The 22309-nt window shown below is 43.1% G+C and overlaps 1 protein-coding gene across 3 annotated transcripts in view; it reads right to left on the reverse strand.

Annotated features, from left to right (window-relative positions):
* Nucleotides 1–21827, reverse strand: part of LOC120024885 (ankyrin repeat domain-containing protein 11-like) — a 132920-nt gene extending 111093 nt beyond the window's left edge. For all 3 annotated transcript variants that reach the window (XM_038969230.1, XM_038969231.1, XM_038969229.1), the window contains exon 1: nt 21399–21827. The gene's annotated coding sequence lies outside the window, so the exon portion shown is untranslated. The remainder of the gene's footprint in view (nt 1–21398) is intronic.
* Nucleotides 21828–22309: the final 482 nt, after the last annotated feature.

A 22309-nucleotide genomic window follows, 5' to 3' on the forward strand; every position in this document is an offset into this window, starting at 1 on the left:
CATTTAAAATGAAAGGCTGAAATGTCTTAATAAGTTTTCAACCCCTTTGTTATGGCAAGTCTAAAGTTCAGGAGTAAAACATAAGTTCCGTGAAATAATAGTGTTTAACATGATTTTTGAATGACTACCTTATCTCTGTACCCCACACATACAGATAATTGTAAGGTCCCTCAGGTCGAGCAGAGAATGTGAAACACAGATTCAACCAAATCAAAATCCAATTTTATTTGACACATACATTTGTTTAGCAGATGTTGTTGCAGGTGTAGCGAAATGCTTGTGTTTCTAGCTCAGTGTAGTAATATCTAACCAGTCATATTTATCAACACACAATCTAAAGGAAAGGAATTAAGAATATATAAATATTTGGACGAGCAATGTCAGAGGGGCTTAGACTAAAATACAGTAGAATAGGACAGAATACAGTATATACATATGATATAATGCAAAATATGTCAACATTATTAAAGTGACTAGTGTTCCAATTATTAAAATGGCTAGTGATTTCAAGTCTTTGTATAGGGCAGCAGCCTCTAATGTGCTAGTGATGGCTATTTAACAGTCTGATGGCCTTGAGATTGAAAAACAGCTTCTGTCTCTTGGTCCCAGCTTTGAAGCATAAAGACCAGGGGAAGTTTTTCAATGCATTGCAAAGAAGGGCACCTATTGGTAGATCGGTAAAAAGATAATAAAAGCAGACATTGAAATTCTCTTGGAGCATGTTGAAGTTATTCATTACACTTTGATTGGTGTATCAATACACTCAGTCACTACAAAGATACAGGCGTCCTTCCTAAATCAGTTGGCTTAAAGGAAGGAAACCGCTCAGGGATTTCACCATGAGGCCAATGGTGACTCGAAAACAGTTAGATTTTAATGGCTGTGATAGGAGAAAACTGGGGATGGACCATCAACATTGTAGTTACTCCACAATATTAACCTAAATGACAGAGTTTGCAATAAGACACTAATGTAGAACTGCAAAAAATGTGGCAAAGAAATTAACGTCATGTTCTGAATACAAATCATTATGTTTGTGGCAAAACCAGCACACAACTTAGTACCACTCTTCATATTTTCAAGCATGGTGGCGACTGCATCATGTCATGAGTATGCTGGTCATCGGCAAGGAAGTTTAAGATATAAAATAATAAATTATGGAATAGAGCTAAGCACAGACAAAATCAGAGAAAACCTAGTTCAGTCTGGTTTCCAGCAGACACTGGGAGACAAAAATGACCCTTTCAGCAGGACAATAACCTAAAGCACAAGGCCAAATATACACTGGAGTTGCTTACCAAGACAACACTGAATGTTCCTGTGTGGCCTAACTACAGTTTAGACTAATATCTATTGCAAGAATTGAAAATGGCTGTCTAGCTAGGTTAGACTACTGCAATGCTCTACTTTCCGGCTATCCGGATAAAGCACTAAATAAACTTCAGTTAGTGCTAAATGCGGCTGCTAGAATCCTGACTAGAACCAAAAAATTGGATCATATTACTCCAGTGCTAGCCTCCCTATACTGGCTTCCTGTTAAGGCAAGGGCTGATTTCAAGGTTTTACTGCTAACCTACAAAGCATTACATGGGCTTGCTCCTACCTATCTTTCCGATTTGGTCCTGCCGTACATACCTACACGTACGCTACGGTCACAAGACGCAGGCCTCCTAATTGTCCCTAGAATTTCTGCCTCTAACCCTATTACAGGGGCTGAGTCACTGGCTTACTGGTGCTCTTCCATGCCGTCCCTAGGAGGAGTGCGTCACTTGAGTGGGTTGAGTCACTGACGTGATCTTCCTGTCTGGGTTGGCGCCCCCCCTTGGGTTGTGCCGTGGCGGAGATCTTTGTGGGCTATACTCGGCCTTGTCTCAGGATGTTAAGTTGGTGGTTGAAGATATCCCTCTAGTGGTGTGGGGGCTGTGCTTTAGCAAAGTGGGTGGGGTTATATCCTTCCTGTTTGGCCCTGTCCGGGGGTATCATCGGATGGGGCCACAGTGTCTCCTGACCCCTCCTGTCTCAGCCTCCAGTATTTATGCTGCAGTAGTTTGTGTGTCGGGGGGCTAGGGTCAGTCTGTTATATCTGGAGAACTTCTCCTGTCTTATCTGGTGTCCTGTGTGAATTTAAGTATGCTCTCTCTAATACTCTCTCTTTCTTTCTCTCTCTCGGAGGACCTGAGCCCTAGGACCATGCCTCAGGACTACCTGGCATGATGACTCCTTGCTGTCCCCAGTCCACCTGGCCGTGCTGCTGCTCCAGTTTCAACTGTTCTGCCTGCGGCTATGGAACCCTGACCTGTTCACCGGACGTGCTACCTGTCCCAGACCTGCTGTTTTCAACTCTCTAGAGGCCGCAGGAGCGGTAGAGATACTCTTAATGATCGGCTATGAAAAGCCAACTGACATTTACTCCTGAGGTGCTGACTTGCTGCACCCTCGACAACTACTGTGATTATTATTATTTGACCATGCTGGTCATTTATGAACGTTTGAACATCTTGGCCATGTTCTGTTATAATCTCCACCCGGCACAGCCAGAAGAGGACTGGCCACCCCTCATAGCCTGGTTCCTCTCTAGGTTTCTTCCTAGGTTTTGGCCTTTCTAGGGAGTTTTTCCTAGCCACCGTGCTTCTACACCTGCATTGCTTGCTGTTTGGGGTTTTAGGCTGGGTTTCTGTACAGCACTTTGAGATATCAGCTGATGTAAGAAGAGCTTTATAAATAAATTTGATTTGATTTAGCTATGAACAACAACCAACATGAATGTGTTTTATAATGATGTGGAAATTATCTACATTCCAGGTGTGCAAAGCTCTTAGACTTACTTAGAAAAACTCACAGCTGTAAATCACTGCTTAAGGTGATAACATGTATTGACTAATGGTGTGAATACTGAGGTAAATGTGATATTTCTGTATTTTTTTATTTTTTTTATTGAGCAAAAAAAATTAAAAGCATGTTTTCACTTTGTCATTATTTAAACAAACAAAAATATTTAACTAGGCAAGTCAGTTAAGAACAAATTCGTATTTACAATGACGGCCTGCCCCAGCCAAACCCAGACAGCGCTGGGCCAATTGTGCACCACCCTATGGGACTCCCAATCACGGTCGGATGCGATTCAGCCTGGATTCGAACCAGGGACTGTAGTGATGCCTCTTGCACTGAGATGCAGTACCTTAGACCGCTGCGCCACACAGAAGCCCATTATGGGATATTTATTTAATCCATTCTGAATTCAGGCTGTAAAAAAATGTGGAATAAGTCAAGGGGTATGAATACTTTCTTCAGGCGCTGTCCATGCAAAAATTGGTGCCCACTCGGCTCGCAAATTACATTTAGATGTGCTAAGTACTCTCGTCCAGCACGCTATTGGAGTGTCTGAGCCCTTACAGAACGCTTTATTTCTGGAGTTCATACGCAGGGTGCAAACCTTCATATACACTCATAATACACACAAAATGTCTAAAGTGCCTAATGTAACAAAGCATCTTCACCAAAATAACTGGTAAAACATGTAGCCTAAACTAACATTGCTAAATACTGTAAAAATTTACGTGAACGCATTCACAAAAGCATAGCCTCCATCTACCCTCTTTGACGAGACACAGACACTTACTATTGAGACAGGGGTCGCATTAGAGTTCAGAAATCAGCATTTTCAAAAAGCAGACCGTTAAAAAAGTGTTTGAAACCATTTCAACTTGCGTTTTATATTGAAAGTCAGTGTTTTTTTGCTGACCAGGGGCGTGCAACTATAGTTTTCTACAGAAAATACATTAGTGCAGCACATTCAGAAAACAGCTTCATTTTCATCAGATGACAACAGAAGTGCAACGCTATTTGGCCAGCAGCCACACAAGTTAATGAGCATACAATTAAAAATCAAGGTCTTTTCTGCAAAAACTACACATGGTCATCATATTTCTAAATGTTTACCATAGTAAAAAATGCAGCCAGCTATATTTCTTAATGTTTTGTTTGAAGTTAATCTTGCATTTTACCAGAGAAAAGTATGTTTCACTGAGAAATTAACAGGAGAAAAAGGTAGCTGCACATCAGTCAGAGCGCTGTCTGCTGATAGAATGCCCCTTCCTGAATTCTCAGAGTGGAGAAGTGCAACTGAAGCACAAAACTTGTCTGATACCGAGAAGAAATTACAATAAGAAGCATTTTACATCTGCGTTTACAAAACATGTTATTGCATGTTATTTTCCACCTTATCCAATATCTCACCCTGTCCGCCTCTCAAAGTCCCCACAATAACTTACAGCTCTGAACAACAGCAGCAGCTCAATATGACAGACACCAGAGTCCAGTGGCAGCCTGATATATTTGAAGCATCAAGTATCAGCACGCTTATTTTAATATCTTACCGAGGCAAATTAGATTCAGCCATCCTATCGGTCCTCTACATTGGAGAGGAACCTGACACTGCCACCTGAGAGAGAGGGGAGTAGAGGGATGTGTGCTGCGTGTGAGACCTGCACACTGCCCTTCTTCAAAAGAAATCTACATTATTGATCAGGCTGGCTTCTGCAGGGACCACGCTAAACCTCCTCAGCTCCAGCGCAGGCAGGCGAGACTGCAGAGAAGCAGTCAGCCAGGCAAGCAGGCAGGGGGACTGAGAACAGAGCCAGGCAGGCAGCACCACAGGCCCTTTCACACTGCAGGAACACAACACCACAGGCACAAACACACCTTGCTGTTTGCACTGATGTGCACATCCATGTACATGTTTTGTATTCTAAAGACTGCAGTGAAATGGGAAATTACCTAAAATTTACTGATTATTCTTGAACAATAACATATGGCCTATCGGCCTTTGATAGGTTCTTAGCAGAATAGAAAATGTTCAACAAGGTACTTAGGCTACACAATGAAATAGGGCTAAGTTTTAGTCCTGAACATGATAATGATGACAGAGCTTAACTACTGCAACAACAAAAAAGCTATTAGCATATGGAAAAGATAAGCTGGTGCCTTCAACTAGACCCCCATAACAGGCATTCCCGCTAAATGTCCATTGCACTTCGACCACAGTTCAGACATATGGACCTCTGGAATCTTCAGAGGAATCCAATTCAACACGATTTTGAACCTCCCCAAAACAAGCGATTCCATTAAAATGCAAATATCCATCTGAAAGGTTGTGCATTTTTACCCCAGGTCCACATAGAGAAGGCTTCTAACTTGACCAGGGTAGGTTAAGGATAGAGGGTCCTTCTGTCTAATACTATAGAAAGAATTATAGTCCTACGACTCATGGTAAGGAAGATAGCTAGGTGGGACAACCACATCCCCTCTGCATTGTAACTAAGTCGCACTGGATTCATTTATTTTTTACCTTTATTTAACTTCTTATGGCTGCAAGGGGCAGTATTGAGTAGCCAGTTAAATCGTGCCCATTTCAAACGGCCTCGTACTCAATTCTTGCTCGTACAATATGCATATTATTATTACTATTGGATAGAAAACACTCTAGTTTCTAAAACCGTTTGAATTATTTCTCTGAGTGAAACAGAACTCATTCTGCAGCACATTTCCTGACCAGGAAGTGGAATGTCAGAAATCGATGCTCTGTTCGACTTCCTGCCTATACATGGGCATGATACGTAAGAGTCTACGTACACTTCATACACCTTCCCCTGGTTGTCAAGAGGCGGTGAGAGAAGAAATTTCGTGTTTATCTTGGTCTGAGGTGGAATTAAAGCTCTTTGTATGACGTGACCGTCCATTTCCTGTTTCTGGAGCGCGCGAAAGGGGACATGGATTTTCCTTCTGTTTAGCTGTCGTTATGGACGACTAACATCTCCGGTTTAGATTTTATTTGATACATGTGACCATATCATCGTAAAGTATGTTTTTTCAATATAGTTTAATCAGATTATTGAAAAAAATTTCGGGAGTTTTGCCGTGTTCCGTTCTCTGACTTTGTTGACGTTGGAGAGATCTGTGCCACTTGGCAAGTACCCATGCTAAATCAAGAGGGAAATTTGCCGTTCCAGATCCAAACAACGACTGTTCTGGACAAAGGACACCTTGTCCAACATTCTGACGGAAGATCACCAAAAGTAAGAAACATTTTATGATGCCATTTCTAATATCTGTCGTGCATGTGAACTGGTCGTCGGCGCCCAAGTGTTTCTGGCTATTGTGGCTACGCTAATATAACGCTATATTGTGTTTTCGCTGTAAAACACTTGATAAATCGGAAATATTGTCTGGAATCACAAGATGCCTGTCTTTCAATTGCTGTACACTATGTATTTTTCAGAAATGTTTTATGATGAGTATTTAGTTATTTGGCGTTGGTGTCTGTAATTTTTCTGTCTGCTTTCGGTGCAATTTCTGACTGTAGCTGCAATGTAAACTATGATTTATACCTGAAATATGCACATTTTTCTAACAAAACATATGCTATACAATAAATATGTTATCAGACTGTCATCTGATGAAGTTGTTTCTTGGTTAGTGGCTATTTATATCTTTATTTGGTCGAATTTGTGATAGCTACTGATGGAGTAAAAAACTGGTGGAGTAAAAAAGTGGTGTCTTTTGCTAACGTGGTTAGCTAATAGATTTACATAGTGTCTTCCCTGTAAAACATTTTAAAAATCGGACATGTTGGCTTGATTCACAAGATGTGTACCTTTCATATGCTGTATTGGACTTGTTAATGTGTGAAAGTTAAATATTTAAAAAAAAAAATCTTTTGAATTTCGCGCCCTGCACTTGAGCTGGATGTTGTCATAAGTGTACCGGTGTCAGGCTGCAGCCCAAACAGGTTAACGAGGCAAGTCAGTTAAGAACAAATTCTTATTTATAATGACGGCCTACCGGGGAACAGTAGGTTAAACTGCCTTGTTCAGGGGCAGAACGGCAGAATTTTACTTTGTCAACTCGGGGATTCGATCAAGCAACCTTTCGGTTACTGGCCCAACGCTCTACCCACTAGGCTCCCAAGAGCGTCTGCTAAATGACTAGAATATAAATGTATACAGGATGAGGAACAATTATGAAAGGAAGATAGGCAGAGTGATGCAACCAGATAGTGAGGGGAAGATAATGGTAGACATTTTTTTTTTAAAGGATGAAATTAAGCGATTTGATCAAATGAAGGAAGAAAGCGAGGGAGGAGAGAGGGTTGAATTGAGAATCAGCACCACTCCTGACAGTTACCAGTGCTTGTTTGTTCAGCACAGCCACCATCCACACTGGCCTCACACACTCCATGGCAAAACACCCAACATTCTGCTGTTGTCAAGGTAACCGTTTCTCCGTACAGCGAAACCCACATTCCAAGGAATTCAAACACTCACTGGCCCGAATCTAAAACGTGTGCTTAAACGTATGTGCTTTCTCCTGGATAGTTTCTGCTTCCTCTTTAAAGAAATAAGAAAACCCTTCACAGAATTCAAGAGGAAACATGAGTATGATAAACGGAGTGAGTTTTGTGGACGAGGAGGTCGATAGGAAATCAAACCTCACCTCGGGGGGGCAGACACATCCCTGGTCTCCTGTTGATACTGTGTTCGGAAATAACAGACAATAACACTGCCATTTCAAAATGGCCCCTATTTAAACCATAAAGACTTTCTAAATGTCAGGCAGGCAGCAGACATGCACACACATCTACACTACCATGGCTGAGTGCTTGTTTGTGACTGACTAGCTCACAGACACAATGGGAGGGGTTGATGCCCCCCCCCCCCCCCCCCCCCCCCGTGGCTGTCTACCACATACACATGCCCTAGTGCAACAGCAGAGGTGGATTGAGGGTCAGTCAAAGAACACACATTATCCCTCCCCATCTTCAGCTCACTAACCATCACATTTGAGAAGAACCAAAAAGGAGACCTCAGAAATTTCACACAAAAAAATGTAAACCAACCACATAGTCTTTCCTAATCTAAAACAGAGCAGCACATTTCACAGTGCCAAATCCAACCCCATCTCATTCTACAGCCCATCATCGCCATCACCATGGTGATGTGTACATTGATATTACATCTACCCTCCTCTGCAGAAGCAAATCAGAGGCTGAATGCCAGGTTGTTAGAATGCCTGTGCAGATTTAGCCATGACATTTAAGACAAATTATTTTCAGATTTTACTCTATTATTCATTGGAGCGTAGCGGTGGAAAGGAAGTTAAACTAAAAAGCGTACTTCTCCCATAGAATAATATTCCATGTCTTGACAGGATGGGTGGGTAGCTCTTTACATTAACAATTAAGGGGTTTTAATCCATTTGAACCCCAGGAAAGACAGTGAGAGGTCTATCAGAATAATTAACACTACTATTATTACCAATATTTCATCATTTGACATTGATATGCCCAGAGAAAACCAATAGGAAGAACACACCTGGTAAGAGAGAGGCTACATGTGTGAGAAAGCATTGTAAAATGTGCATTGTCCTCCACCCATCTCCAGCCCTCATGTTGGAGCTGTGATGGCTGCACTGAAATAGTGAAGTAAACATCTGACTGAGTCACAGCAGAAATTGAGGCAGGGAAGGGAACAGCGGTGTGTTTCTGTGGAGCAGCTCACTGCATAAGCAGCCTCACGCACTTAAGATTCTGAGACGAACAGGGCTGCAGGAGCCTTGGCTGGTGCACTGACACGGTCTTCCAATGCAGAGAAAGAGATACAGAAAGAGTGGTGAGTAAAAACGGAATAGAACACGGAGGAGATTTACTAGAGGACGAGCCCTGAAGGATAAAGGAGTCAGCATGCTTCAAGTCGGCTGGAGCATAGCCAAGTTTAGTTTATTTTATATAGCCCTTCGTACATCAGCTAATATCTCGAAGTGCTGTACAGAAACCCAGCCTAAAACCCCAAACAGCTAGTAATGCAGGTGTAGAAGCACAGCCAAACTGTGCTTGCATTCTCCCTTAAAAAGACCTTCAATTGAAAAACAAGAAAAAAGCGTCAATAGTACTGTTTGTCCAGATTGAGACGCCGTAGCCAGTATAATTCTGACTATTTTGAGGAATTAATCTAACATAACTCAAGAAATTCGGTCATTCATTGAAGTTTTTGCCAAGGAGATCTTAGTCGCACAAATTTTCATCTGACTAGGATGTTTGGTGCAGTATTTCTCAAGTTAAAACATTTGCATGAGGACGAGTTGTCTCTCGTTGATTGACAACACGCACTTCGTTAAAGACTCCCTACAGACTTCGGTTTCCCTCGAGAGAAGAATATGTGCACAAAAATCCGAAAACCTTACCGAAGTCCAAAACAAACAAAAACATAAAAATGTCATCGTAATATACAGTTGAAGTCAGAGGTTTACATACACTTAGGTTGGAGTCATTAAAAGAAATGTTTCAACCACTCCACAAATTTCTTGTTAACAAACTATAGTTTTGGCAAGTCGGTTAGGACATCTACTTTGTGCATGACAAGTAATTTTTCCAACAATTGTTTACGGACAGATTATTTCACTTATTATTAACTGTATCACAATTCCAGTGGGTCAGAAGTTTACATACACTAAGTTGACTGTGCCTTTAAACAGCTTGGACAATTACAGAAAATGGTGTCATGGCTTTAGAAGCTTCTGATAGGCTAATTGACATAATTTGAGTCAATTGGAGGTGTACCTGTGGATGTATTTCAAGGCCTACCTTCAAACTCAGTGCCTCTTTGCTTGACATCATGGGAAAATCAAAGAAATCAGCCAAGACCCCAGGAAAAAAATGTAGACCCCCACAAGTCTGGTTCATCCTTGGGAGCAATTTCCAAATGCCTGAAGGTACCACGTTCATCTGTACAAACAATAGCACGCAAGTATAAACACCACGAGACTACACAGCAGTCATACCGCTCAGGGAGGAGATGCCTTCTGTCTCCTAGAGAGATGAACATACCTTCGTGCGAAAACTGCAAATCAATCCCAGAACAACAGCAAAGGACCTTGTGAAGATGCTGGAGGAAACTGGTACAAAAGTATCTATATCCACAGTAAAACAAGTCCTATATTGACATAGCACCATTGTAAACAAAGAGAGGTTAACTCAGATAATAGCATCGTTTGCATTCGCCGAAAAGCCTATTTGAATTCTGACATGTTGGCCGGATTCACAACCAGTGTAGCTTTAATTTGGTATCGTTCATGTGTGATTTAATGAAAGTTTGATATTTATAGTAATTTATTTGAATATGGCGCTCTGCATTTTCTCTGGCTTTTGGCCAAGTGAGACAGTAGCGTCCCGCCTAAACTCAAGATTTTTGGATATAAATATGAACTTTACCGAACAAAACATACATGTATTGTGTAACATGAAGTCCTATGAGTGTCATCTGATGAAGATCAAAGGTTAGTGATTAACTTTCTCCATTTCTGCTTTTTGTTACTCCTCTCTTTGGCTGGAAAAATTGCTGTGTTTTTCTGTGGCTATGTACTGACCTAACATAATCGTTTGGTGTGCTTTCGCCGTAAATCCTTTTTGAAATCAGACATGTTGGCTGGATTCACAACAAGTGTAGCTTTAATTTGGTGTCTTTCATGTGTGACTTCATGAAAGTTGTATTTTTATAGTAATTTATTTGAATTTGGCGCTCTGCATTTTTACTGGCTTTTGGCCAAGTGGGAACGTTAGCTTCCCACATATCCCAGAGAAGTTCAAATGTATTTGGCTAAGGTGCATGTAAACTTCCGACTTCAACTGTATGCAAACTCTTCTGAACTGTATCGGCTGGGAAGCATGCGGGCGCCTTAAGAGTGACATTAAGATGAGAAAGGAAAGTGACGTGAGGGAAACTGTGACAAGCTTCTCAGAAACCCATAAGATGGCCTCAGTATGATAGGTTATAATAGCAGCAATCAAAGACTCCCTTCACCCAAGTATACAGGAACTGAGGTGGCCAATTACCCTAAACAGACACCAAAGTATATAAAAAAATCGGGGGAAAAAGATTATTCCTCAAAGTCGAAGATTTCATTTTCTCACTGATGTAAGATCTGCTGCTAGAGAGCCGACCTGACCGTTTCAAGGACCATTTTGTTTGCCATTTCCTGTTCCCATGGCAGCAAAAGCAGAGGGGTTTCAATGATGGCCGAGTGAATCTGAAGATGGGAGGGAGGTGCAGGCAGCAGCACATGGCACATCATCCCCATACAGCCACCCTAAAAAATTCTGCATTATGACTGCCCATAGCCATCCACCCACTCACCAGCTCTCTCTCAGCCAGGCAGCCAGACACAACTAATTCATCTAATCTGCTGCTACACCAGCCTACTTACAGGACATGGACATAAATCATTGGTTTCTGCACCACAGGTATTATGGTTGTTTAAGCACAGTCAACACTTCTCCCTCATCAAGGCAGTATGGGTCGTGTGGTAATGTGCTCTGAAGGGGTTTTTCATTCCCATAGCTTTGAGAGGCACGCCGTCTCTGGCCGGGGTCTCACTGTAACGGGAGCTGACCACCATGGCTATTGGGTGCTAGCTGTGGGTGTCAGGTGTTTGTGTGTGTGGGGTGGGGGGGGGGGAGGCATTTCAGAGGATCTCGGTCCTCTGTTGGGCCTCTGTGTCACTTCCAATCCTCTCCCATCAGCCAGGAGGCAAACTACCAGCCACCAACCCCCCCACCCTCCCCTCTAACAGGCACGGTTCCTGTGATTTCTCATTTTCTCCTCATCGGAAACCTGTCTGCCCAGGAGAAGTGGATATGCATGAATAAAGGCTGGGCAGAAATTACTGCCAAATCCACAGAGGGGATGGGGAACATTTGTGTGGCAGTATGCGTGTACATGCTTGTGTGTGTGTGTGCAAGTCTGTGTGTGTGGTCACTACTGAAGGGTCTATTCAGTTCTGCTTCCCAAGTACCACCTGGAAGATGAAGCATTGAAAACATCAGATTGCAGCTACAGCCAACCACACAGCTGGGCTGTGTTCCTGTACGCAACCAGCCTTAACAGGGCTCAGAATAACACTATGAAGTGTTACCACACAAACACTCATTCACACACACAGAATCACATTCTAACAGGCAGGGGCCACGCTTAAAAGGCCGTGGTGGTCACTCTCACTTCCCCACTAGAGCACTGATGGTGCTGGGCATGGGGCCTGGTGCCTGGTTGTGGGACAGATGCATCAACTTCCTGTTCTCACAGGCAGGGCTGGCATGCAGCGCTGTCCAAACACCACAGCTAGGCTTGATGGGCTGTCAGTAGAGAACGCAATAACCCTTCTTAACAACCCTCTCCAATATCATTCTGTGCTCATACCGCCTAGCTCTCTTAAGGGCACACACACATTCAGATTACTACACGTTCACGCTTGAATCGTATGTCAACATAATGTTCCTTTTTTAGATTAGAGGGAAATCAATTGTGACATCCCAAAAAGACAGGAAGAGCAGCATGTCAACTGCCGAAAAGGGGGGGGGAAACGCTTTAGCCAATATAGAATATTTTTAATGTTGCAGTGGATCTGTCTTTTTAAGTGGTAAGAATCAGTATCACTCTGCAGTGTCAAATGAAAAGCGAAGAGCTCACAGCAGATAGCAGGCTGAGGCCTGAAGAGTAATAGGCCATTTCTTCACAATCTAAGTCCATATGTCATCAGCAGCACCATGACCCCTTCTAAAAATTCCACTGCCAGGAAACACAAACACACTAGACGGCTGCAGCATCCCAACGAGGTTGGGGCATGTGTTTGCTAAAGAAATGCTTAAAAGCGCACACTACAGAGGCTTTGATCACCCAGATGAAGAGACTGATGTCTCTCCACCTCACATTCGAGGTGACGCATACCTGGCATTCTCTCACTGAAGTAGAAGTGAACTTTCACAGCCTTTCACTCATTATAGAGCATTTACATGGTGCAGAGACACTGTAGGAAACCTATGACTTGGCATACCAAGCTTTGCAGAAACAGTGGGGAGGGAAAATGCTTGTACCGCATAGCCCCTCCCCCAAACACAGACACGCTAGTGTGTGTGTGTGTCACAGTGATTTACTCAATGAAGGAAACGAGGCAAACAGTTAGCTCCAACGCCCTTCACTTCCGGTGAACAGCGCTTCCTGAAGAACTCGAGCTATGCATAGGTAGAGTGCCTTTCCAACTGTGTGAGGGAGTATAGAAGCACCTTAAGCAGAGACACTAGCTAGCTAGACCATCCTGAGCAGAAAATGTGTCTGTAGTGATGTGACTCAAAGTATCGATTTGTGAAGTTAAAAAGCGCGGGGGGGGGGGGGTTGCGCTAGGTAGCTTTAGTCGGCTGTACCTGCATCAAAAGTGCAGTATTTCACCCTATAGCTTGTTCTCAATCTTTTTTTAAATAGCCAACATGTTTTCAGAACTTATTTCCATGACTGATCAAAATTCATTTTCTCATTCGCTCTCATGTCTATGCAGCAGACATACACTACCGGTCAAAAGTTGTAGAACACCTACTCATTCAAGGGTTGTTTTTTGTTTTTAAATGTTTTACATTGTAAAATAATAGTGAAGACATCAAAACTATGAAATAACACATGGGATCATGTAGTAACCAAAAAAGTGTGAAACAAATCTAAATATATTTTCTATTTGAGATCTTTCAAAGTAGCCACCCTTTGCCTTGACAGCTTTGCACACTCTTGGCATTCTCTCAAGCAGCTTCATGAGATAGTCACCTGGAATGCATTTCAATTAACAGGTGTACCTTCTTGAAGGTTAATTTGTGGAATTTCTTTCCTTCTTAACGCGTTTGAGACAATCAGTTGTGTTATGACAAGGTAGGGGGGTAAACAGAAGATAGCCCTATTTGGTAGTTCATTAGAGTTACCAGCCTCAGAAATTGCAGCCCAAATAAATGCTTCACAGAGTTCAAGTAACAGACACATCTCAACATCAACTGTTCAGAGGAGACTGCGTGAAATCAGGCCTTCATGGTCGAATTGCTACAAAGAAACCACTACTAAAGGACACCGATAAGAAGAGACTTTCCTGGGACAAGAAACATGAAAAATTGACATTAGACCGGTGGGAATTTGTCCTTTGGTCTAGAGTCCAAATTGGAGATTTTTGGTTCCAACCGCCGTGTCATTCTGAGACGCGGTGTTGGTGAACGGATGATCTCCGCATGTGTATTTCCCACCGTAAAGCATGGAGGAGGAGGTGTTATGGTGTGGGGGTGCTTTGCTGGTGACCCTGTTTGTAATTTATTTAGAATTCAAGGCACACTTAACCAGCATGGCTACCACAGCATTCTGCCGCAATAAGCCATCCCATCTGGTTTTGGCTTTGTGGGACTATCATTTGTTTTTCAACAGGACAATGACCCAACACACCTCCAGGCTGTGTAAAGGCTATTTGACCAAGAAGGAGAGTGATGGAGTGCTGCATCAGATTACCTGGCCTCCACAACCCCCCAACCTCAACCAAATTGAGATGGTTTGGGCTGAATCGGACAGCAGAGTGAAGGAAAAGCAGTATTCAAGTGCTCAGCATAAGTGGGAACTCCTTCAAGACCGTTAGAAAAGCATTCCAGGTTAAGCTGGTTGAGAGAATGCCAAGAGTGTGCAAAGCTATCATCAAGGCAAAGGGTGGCTATATGAAGAATCTCTAATATAAAATATATTTTGATTTGTTTAACACTTTTTTGGTTACTACATGATTCCATAGTTTTGATGTCTTCACTATTAGTCCACACTGTAGAAAACAGTCAAAAGAAAAACACTTGAATGAGGTGTTCAAATCGCAATAAAAATCCCAGAATCAAAATACATATAGAATCATGAGGATCGCAATATCTTATTGTGAGGTCCCTGGCAATTCCCAGCCCTCATTGTTTGTGTGGGTGTATGTATGGTTCAGGAGGGTGTATGTTTAGCTAGCTTGACTGTGCATGACTGTGCATGACATGGCCACACCTGGCTGTCCTGGGCCCAGCCAGGAATGCAGATAAGCATGACTGACTGACAGTAGAGAGGGGGAGCAGCAGGCCTCGACCCTGTGAAGTTTCTCAGTGGGTGGCTGGTCTGCGCTCTTACTGCACTTTCAAGTGCTCCAAAAATAACCCTGTTACGCACAATTGAATAATTAATTATGTGAAACATTCATAATAGAATAGCCTTAAATAAACAGCAATAGCCTTAAAAAAGATTTCAATGTGGGCCCTGCAACTGGAATGGTTCTCTAGAAGTGCACCGAAAGTGCCACCTGAAATTTCCGTTTTTCAATTTCACACCATCGGATTATCCACGATTTTCAAAATCTCCTGTGGTACGTTCAAAACAAGACATCATTCCAAGAAATTAGCATGGAATTTCAAACCTACGGCAGAGTACAGACATGTTAGGCTTTCTACACGGAAAATAACACCTGTGCCATAATTGTAGGTGAAAAATAGCATTGGAAACAACCTCTTGCATACATAATTAGCAAGTAATAAATGTTTCTGTCCTACATACTCCAGCAAGATAAGGCTGGCGTGTTTCTATAAAAAAGCAACACCACCGAGTGAAGTCTGACACACGTAGGACAAATAATGAAAGCAGGCCTACATTTTGCAGTAGGAGCGTTAGTGTTCAAACACATGCATGACTAACATTCTTAAGTTTAAGTTTGGAACCACCAAGATGCTTCCTAGAGCTGACCGGTCTTGGTCAGGGAGGTGGCCAAGAACCCAATGGTCACTATGGCGATGGAAGAAGCTCGCTAAAGGACAACCATCTCTGCAGCACTCCACCAATCAGGCTTTTATGGTAGAGTGGCCAAACGGAAGCCACTCCTCAGTAAATAAGCACGACAGCCCGCTGGGAGTTTGCCAAGAGGGACCTAAAGGACTCTCAGACCATGAGAAACAAGATTCTCTGGTCTGATGAAACCAAGATTGAACTCTTTGACCTAAATGCCAAGCGTCAAATCTGGAGGAAACCAGGCACCGCTCATCATCTGGCACCGCTCATACCATCCCTACAGTGAAGCATGGTGGTGGCAGCTTCAGGCTGTGGGGACGTTTTTCAGTGGCAGGGACTGGGAGACGAGTCAGGATTGAGGCAAAGATGAACGGAGCAAAGTACAGAGATCCTTGATGAAAACATCCTCCAGAGCACTCAGGACATCAGACCGGGGCGAATGTTCAACTTCCAGGACCACGACCCTAAGCACGCACAAGACAATGCAGGAGTGGCTTCGGGACACGTCACTGAATGTCCCAGCCAGAGCCCGGACATCTCTGGAGTGACCTGATAATAGCTGTGCAGCGACGCTCCCCATTTAACATGACTGAGCTTGAGAGGATCTGCAGAGAAGAAATGGGAGAAACTCCCCAAATACAGGTGTGCCAAGCTTGTAGTATCACACCCAAGAAGACTCGAGGCTGTAATCACTGCCAAAGGTGCTTCAACAAAGTACTCAGTAAAGGGTCTGAAAGCTTAATTTGAATATATATGCAAAAATTTCTACAAACCTGTTTTTGCTTTGTCATTATGGGGTATTGTGTGTAGATTGATGAGGAAAAGTTTTTTTAATCAATTTTAGAATAAGGCTGTAATGTAACAAAATGTGGAAAAGGTCAAGGGGTCTGAATACTTTCCGAATGCACTGTATGAGAAACTTTAGGAAAAACAGGTGTATTAACAAGCACCTCAGCCAGCAGGTGTTGACTATCTATAAGACTCAAACACCACTAACAGGTTTGAAGGGCAGTTGGCTTGGCTGCAAGAGGAAACAGTATTTGGGTGCAAAACAAACTGAAGCATGCTTTAACCTTAGTGGGAAATATGCAAGGCAATCTCAACAGTCAGGTGAAGGTGCCCACAGGGCAAGTAGGACAAACATAAACCTGTCCAAACCAACAGCTCAGCACATGTAGAAAAACACCAACCCAACACAAGTCACAGGCAAACCCACCCCCCACCAGACAGAGCCTCTAAATCATCAGTGTTAATGTTCACAAAAGGAGCTCAAAGCAATCCTGGAAAGCTAGCTATATGAACCTAGTCATATGACACACTGGCCTCATTTGTCTGAAACACAGTTGTCTATCAAACCCTAATGAGTAACAGAAAGTTCCTGTGTGCAGGCTTAGGTTTAACATCCAAGATCACAGTGTGGCACCCATTAGAACTGGGAAGGACTGAATACAATGCATAATAACAACCAGAGTATAGGCTAGTGAAAATAAGCCAGAGAATATGGTGGAAACAATGTGATGAAAGAATCATAACAAATATGTGGTTAAAATACATTGGCAATGTGCAAAGCACAAAGGCAAACAAAAGCGTCAGCTGCTAATTGTTGGAAAGAGATTGACCAACAAACAAACTCCACAAATCAAAGCGTGGTTGTATATATATTTTTTGTTATAGCGGAGTGGTGAAAATGTCCTTGGTGGTCAAAGGAGGGTGCTTAGGGCCTTTGTGTGATGTATATGGCACCACGGCTGGTGAAAACAAAGTGTCATAGCCCAGTGGTGGACGTCCTCTTTGGTCTTTGGTTAGGTATGCTTTTCTGTCACGCACTGCCCCACGTCCCCCTCCCCCTTCCTGTCGCTGCATTTCAATGTAAATGGACCGATTGAATGGCTGCAGCTGCCCCATCAAAAGGACAGCAGAGCTGAAGGCCCCAGTGATTGAGATTCAGCCAGGCCACACTCCCCCACCCACCCCATTACCACAAGGACAGGGGAGATACAAGCCCACAACAACCCAGAGTAAACTCAGCTGGCTACTGCTCTAATTCTCTGGCACAACTCTAGCCAGTAGCTTAAACCCATTTCTAAAATGGCAGTCCTCCTCCCAAGCATGTTTTTTTGTAATCGAGAGGCATTTCAAACGCTGGATAAAACCCTGATCACTTAGAACTTGAGCAGCTGAGAGGGAGAGGAAAAAAAGAGAGTATGAAACATTTAAGAGTGAGGAGGAGTGATTGAGACAAGGCAAGCGTTTCCATGTGAGCTGAGCTTGGTCTCTCTCCACCCAGACAGGACAGAGCAGCAGAGGACACGTCAGAGCTCTCCTCTTTCAGGGGCTCACAGGCAGCGACTGAAGAACTGGCCGGCCCGGCCAACTACCAAAGGACATTCTCAGTGCCACGTATGGATAATACATCACGCAGTGCTCAGCACTTCCGATCAAAACACCAACTGTTGTCTTCAGCTTTACACCCCCCCCTCCCAGCTCACATCTGCCCACGTTAGCAAAGCTGAAGCCTCCCCCACACTCGACACAGTACCAGCTCTCTCACACGCAAACAACTTATTGAACATAAAGTGCTGGACCTTTTGGGAGGAAATACACAAAAATACAACAGTATCCATCTGTAAACAAGGAAGTAAAAGCCCATCATTGAAGCGTTTGCTTCATGACAATGTTTGGGAAACAATAACAGTGTGCTTCTCACCTAAAAGCAATAACAAAATGTTCCACTTCAAGTGTGCCCTTATCAAAAGAACAAAAACAAAACTGTTAAAAGTTGTTTTAAAAATGCAGCAAACAAGAGGATGCGAGACCCGTTCCCTTTGATCTATAAGAGTCAGGGAAGAAATATTATCAAAAGTGCTGCAGTGGAAGATGTGAGTAAAACCTGTGACCAGGAGAGGATGCATCAGACACAGGACTATCCAAACTCCAAATGAGGCTTCCCTGTCCATGGAGCAGAGCAGGGAGAATGGGACACAGCCATGTTGTTATCTTTTGCGCATGTGTGTGTGTGGAGGGGAAGCAATTTCAAGGGGGTTTAAATGGCATTTGACGGTCCAGAGAGATTGCGCTAGTTGGGCGAAGGCTATAAAAGATTTACACTGCAAAGAAAAAAAGTGAACACAAGAGAAGCAGGAGTAGACATCCTTGTTTACTGAAAGACCAACACTCAGCACTGGGGGAGAGTTTGGTAGGAAGGAACCAGACCGTGTGAGGACTTTGAGCTGTATTCTCCCTGTGCCTACACACAATGTATTTTTCTTTCCCCAGTTCAACTAGAAAAAGTAGGTTACCTCAACAACACGCACCATACTGCTGCTTATGTCAGGCACAGTCATTACGGTGGACCCAGAATGTAGCATCAACAAAATGCAAAAGCGAATGCTAGCCGCATTCTATGGACACATAAGCTTCTGGAACACTGGCTGGCCAATGTGGAACACTGGCTATACCCTAATGCTGTCCACAGTACTGGTGGGGCCAGCTAAACGACCGGGTTTCTCATCAGCTCATAACACAAAACGTTCCTTCCCACATTCAAACATGTGGCCTGGAACCAGAGTAAACAAAAATAAAACAACATTGTGATTCAAGATCCAACACCTTGTCAGAGCTATGACTCAATCCAATGGAAACGGTTGCCTGGGTAATGGAAACGGTTGCCTGTGGGGGCAATGCAGCTACTGCACACTGACCTCAGGGCAAAAGCGTAGAGAGGATGTGGTGGGACGAACCACAGATAGTCGCAGTACTGATGTTATGCTGTGTCTTTCCTGCACTGCAGGTTTAGATAGTCGCACAGAGCAGCAACGTAAACACAGTAGAGGGCTGCAAGATGGAGGATGTACAGACTTGCGGAAGCCCTGCCACTCTCCTCTACACAAGACATAACATGCCAAACTGAGCAAGGCCGTCCAATCCAGACTGCCAGAGAGGCATTGTGAAGGGACACTCAATGTTCCCCACTGGGATTTATATTTCTGCCCTGTTATTAGCCTGCCCGGCAGTGCTGAAGGTGTTACGTTACACACTGTGTAGGCAGGAGAGGGCACAGAGGGCACACATGTCAAATAGTGGCACTGCCATGACCACACATAGGCTAAAACTCAGGAGACTTGGGCCAGGACACAACAGGAACCACAGTCTCTGGACCTGAGTAAAAGAGGCTCACTTAGGCAGCTGAAGACAAGGCACACCGGATGGCACAGATTGGCTGCCTTGAACAGGAAATCCCAGCTCCCAACACAGCTCCTGACCTCACTGACCCAGGCAGGACACAATTTCCTGTCTCAGGCTTACACACTACAACAGGACACTGTGGTGGAAATCTCCATCTAGGCTATAAAGTTCTCCAAAACCTCACCCTAAAGCTGAAACTAACACTGGGAGTGTACCAAGCGTATACATGGCGTAATGTGTGTTGTACCAGGGTACTAGGGCTACTTATTGATTTAATACATCCAACAGAGCCAAGTTGTATTTACATCAAAAATGAAGAGGGAAGAAGTTGCAAAATAACTACATTAACTAAGAGACATGAAATTGGCACTTGCAACGTCTTGACAAAGGTGGTGGGGGATTACATGCATTGCTGCAATGAATTTCAACGTGAACGCCCAACAAGCTGAAGAGCTCAGAGTATCTCTGTAAGAAAATACAGCCAGCAGCTCCACTGCAGTGTTTTCAACAGAACTGATACTGCACCAAAACGTTATCAACCACAGTCTACTCCAAGTACAGTAGTCGTCTGTTAGGAATCTTGCCCTTCTTTTCATGCTCTCCCACAACCAGAAATCAAAGCCTTACTGTTATGACTTCTTGTTGACTTAATTTGCATACCATTCCACAGCCACTCAAATGATAGAGCCTGTCAAGCAATGGTATTGGGACTACTATATGAATTAATTAAAAAACACTGCATTACTTTGATGACAATCATAATGATATTCTTGTTAGGAAAGAGTAAAAGACACATTTCACAGTAACTGTGTTAATACATTAGAGGTAAAATATTCTAATCAAATGACAAATCCTGGATCCATGGACCATGAGTCGACTAGGAAAACAAACACAAACACATTGCCAAATCGAGGAACAACTTTGGAGAAATCCAGCAACTTTGGAGAGCACTAACGTTAATGTATTATGAGGCAAGTCTTAGCTGATCTCACCACTGCATTACACATCAACATAACCAAATATTTCATCCCATCTCGGTGTATTTTTCCCAAAAAGAAATAAGCAGATGAGTTGTATGAAATAACGTCACTGGCAGTGATAGAACATCCCTTGAACACATGGCGTTATTCTTTTTATAAACAACAAAATAGATAAATCGCCTGAAGAGAAGTGTAGGCTATTACATGGATGGCACTGAAGCGTTTCAAATACATTTGAGAGTATATCCCAACTACCTATGCAACGAAATATCTAGCTATAACATCAACAGGATCTGTAGGTCAACAAACTACTCGCAGGCTAGTTGGCTAGTATGCCACGGGTTTCGCCTAGATTAAGCCCTTATTACTTGTCATCTTGCTAGTTAAACGCGTACTGTTACGCAGTTAGAATGCTGAACTGGGGGGAGGGGTGGGGGGTCAGCTAGCTTCATAACACATTTCTTCGACTCGAGCATGAAGCCATGTTATCTACTTAGCTAGACAGCTATGGCTAACGGTATAACTAGCTAGTATATTTAGTTCATTAACAAACACAGCTAGCTAGCCAACTAATGTTATTGCGTCTTACCTTCAACAGAATCTGAGTTACGTCGACAAGCTTATCCCCGATATTCCTGTCCGATGCTTGTTTTTCCCATTTGAGGCCCTCTGGTTCAGCAATCTGCCGTCCGTAGACATCCAAGAAATACTGCAAACATCTCAGTTGAAAATCAGACTACTTGAAGCTAACGTTAGCAAGCTAGGCTAGTTAGCTAGCTAATATTTCTAGGCTAGTGCTAACTAGCTTGCTAATTCCTGAACACCAACAATCGACACATACAGCTTAAAATCTTCTCGAAAACGTCCTTGTACAATTTTTATTTTGTGACCATGGTCTGAAATGAAGATTTGTATGCCCAGTAATCAAAACTGGAACCTTGAGAGGTCAATTTAAAGTAGCTAAAAACGATATTTTGTTTCGGCTTAATCTTCTTTAACTACCCCTTGCAAACTGTTTCCAGACGGCTTTGGCTTCGATATGGGGCTGAAGGAAAGAGAAAGATGCCAAATGAAACACTGATTGTGATTGGCTCTTGAATGTGGGCGGGTACTATTTGTGCACCGATGAAACTGGCGCCATTATGGATCAAATCAATGTACTAAATCTACATTGACACAATAATCTGAAGGCGCGAACATGGTTGACCGAGTACTTCAGTTTCCATGTTTGGGGACCCATCTCCATTATACAGTTGGGAGAAAAGCAAAGGAAATGGAGTACGAAGGCTGGGTGCACTTGATTGACCTCGCCCAGCGTTATCGTATTATTATTCACGTGAACAAACATATTATTGCATACTTAAATCTTATCATACTCCTCCTACTCATGATGTCAGTTGAACCATAGCACCTTTACAGATAACTAGCAGCCTAGTATGACCCAAATGTCCAGATCACAGGTAGGACAGGTCTGAATATCCTATTTCACTTCCAAAACAC

Source organism: Salvelinus namaycush, chromosome 30, assembly GCF_016432855.1.
Source record: "Salvelinus namaycush isolate Seneca chromosome 30, SaNama_1.0, whole genome shotgun sequence".
Taxonomy (NCBI): domain Eukaryota; kingdom Metazoa; phylum Chordata; class Actinopteri; order Salmoniformes; family Salmonidae; genus Salvelinus; species Salvelinus namaycush.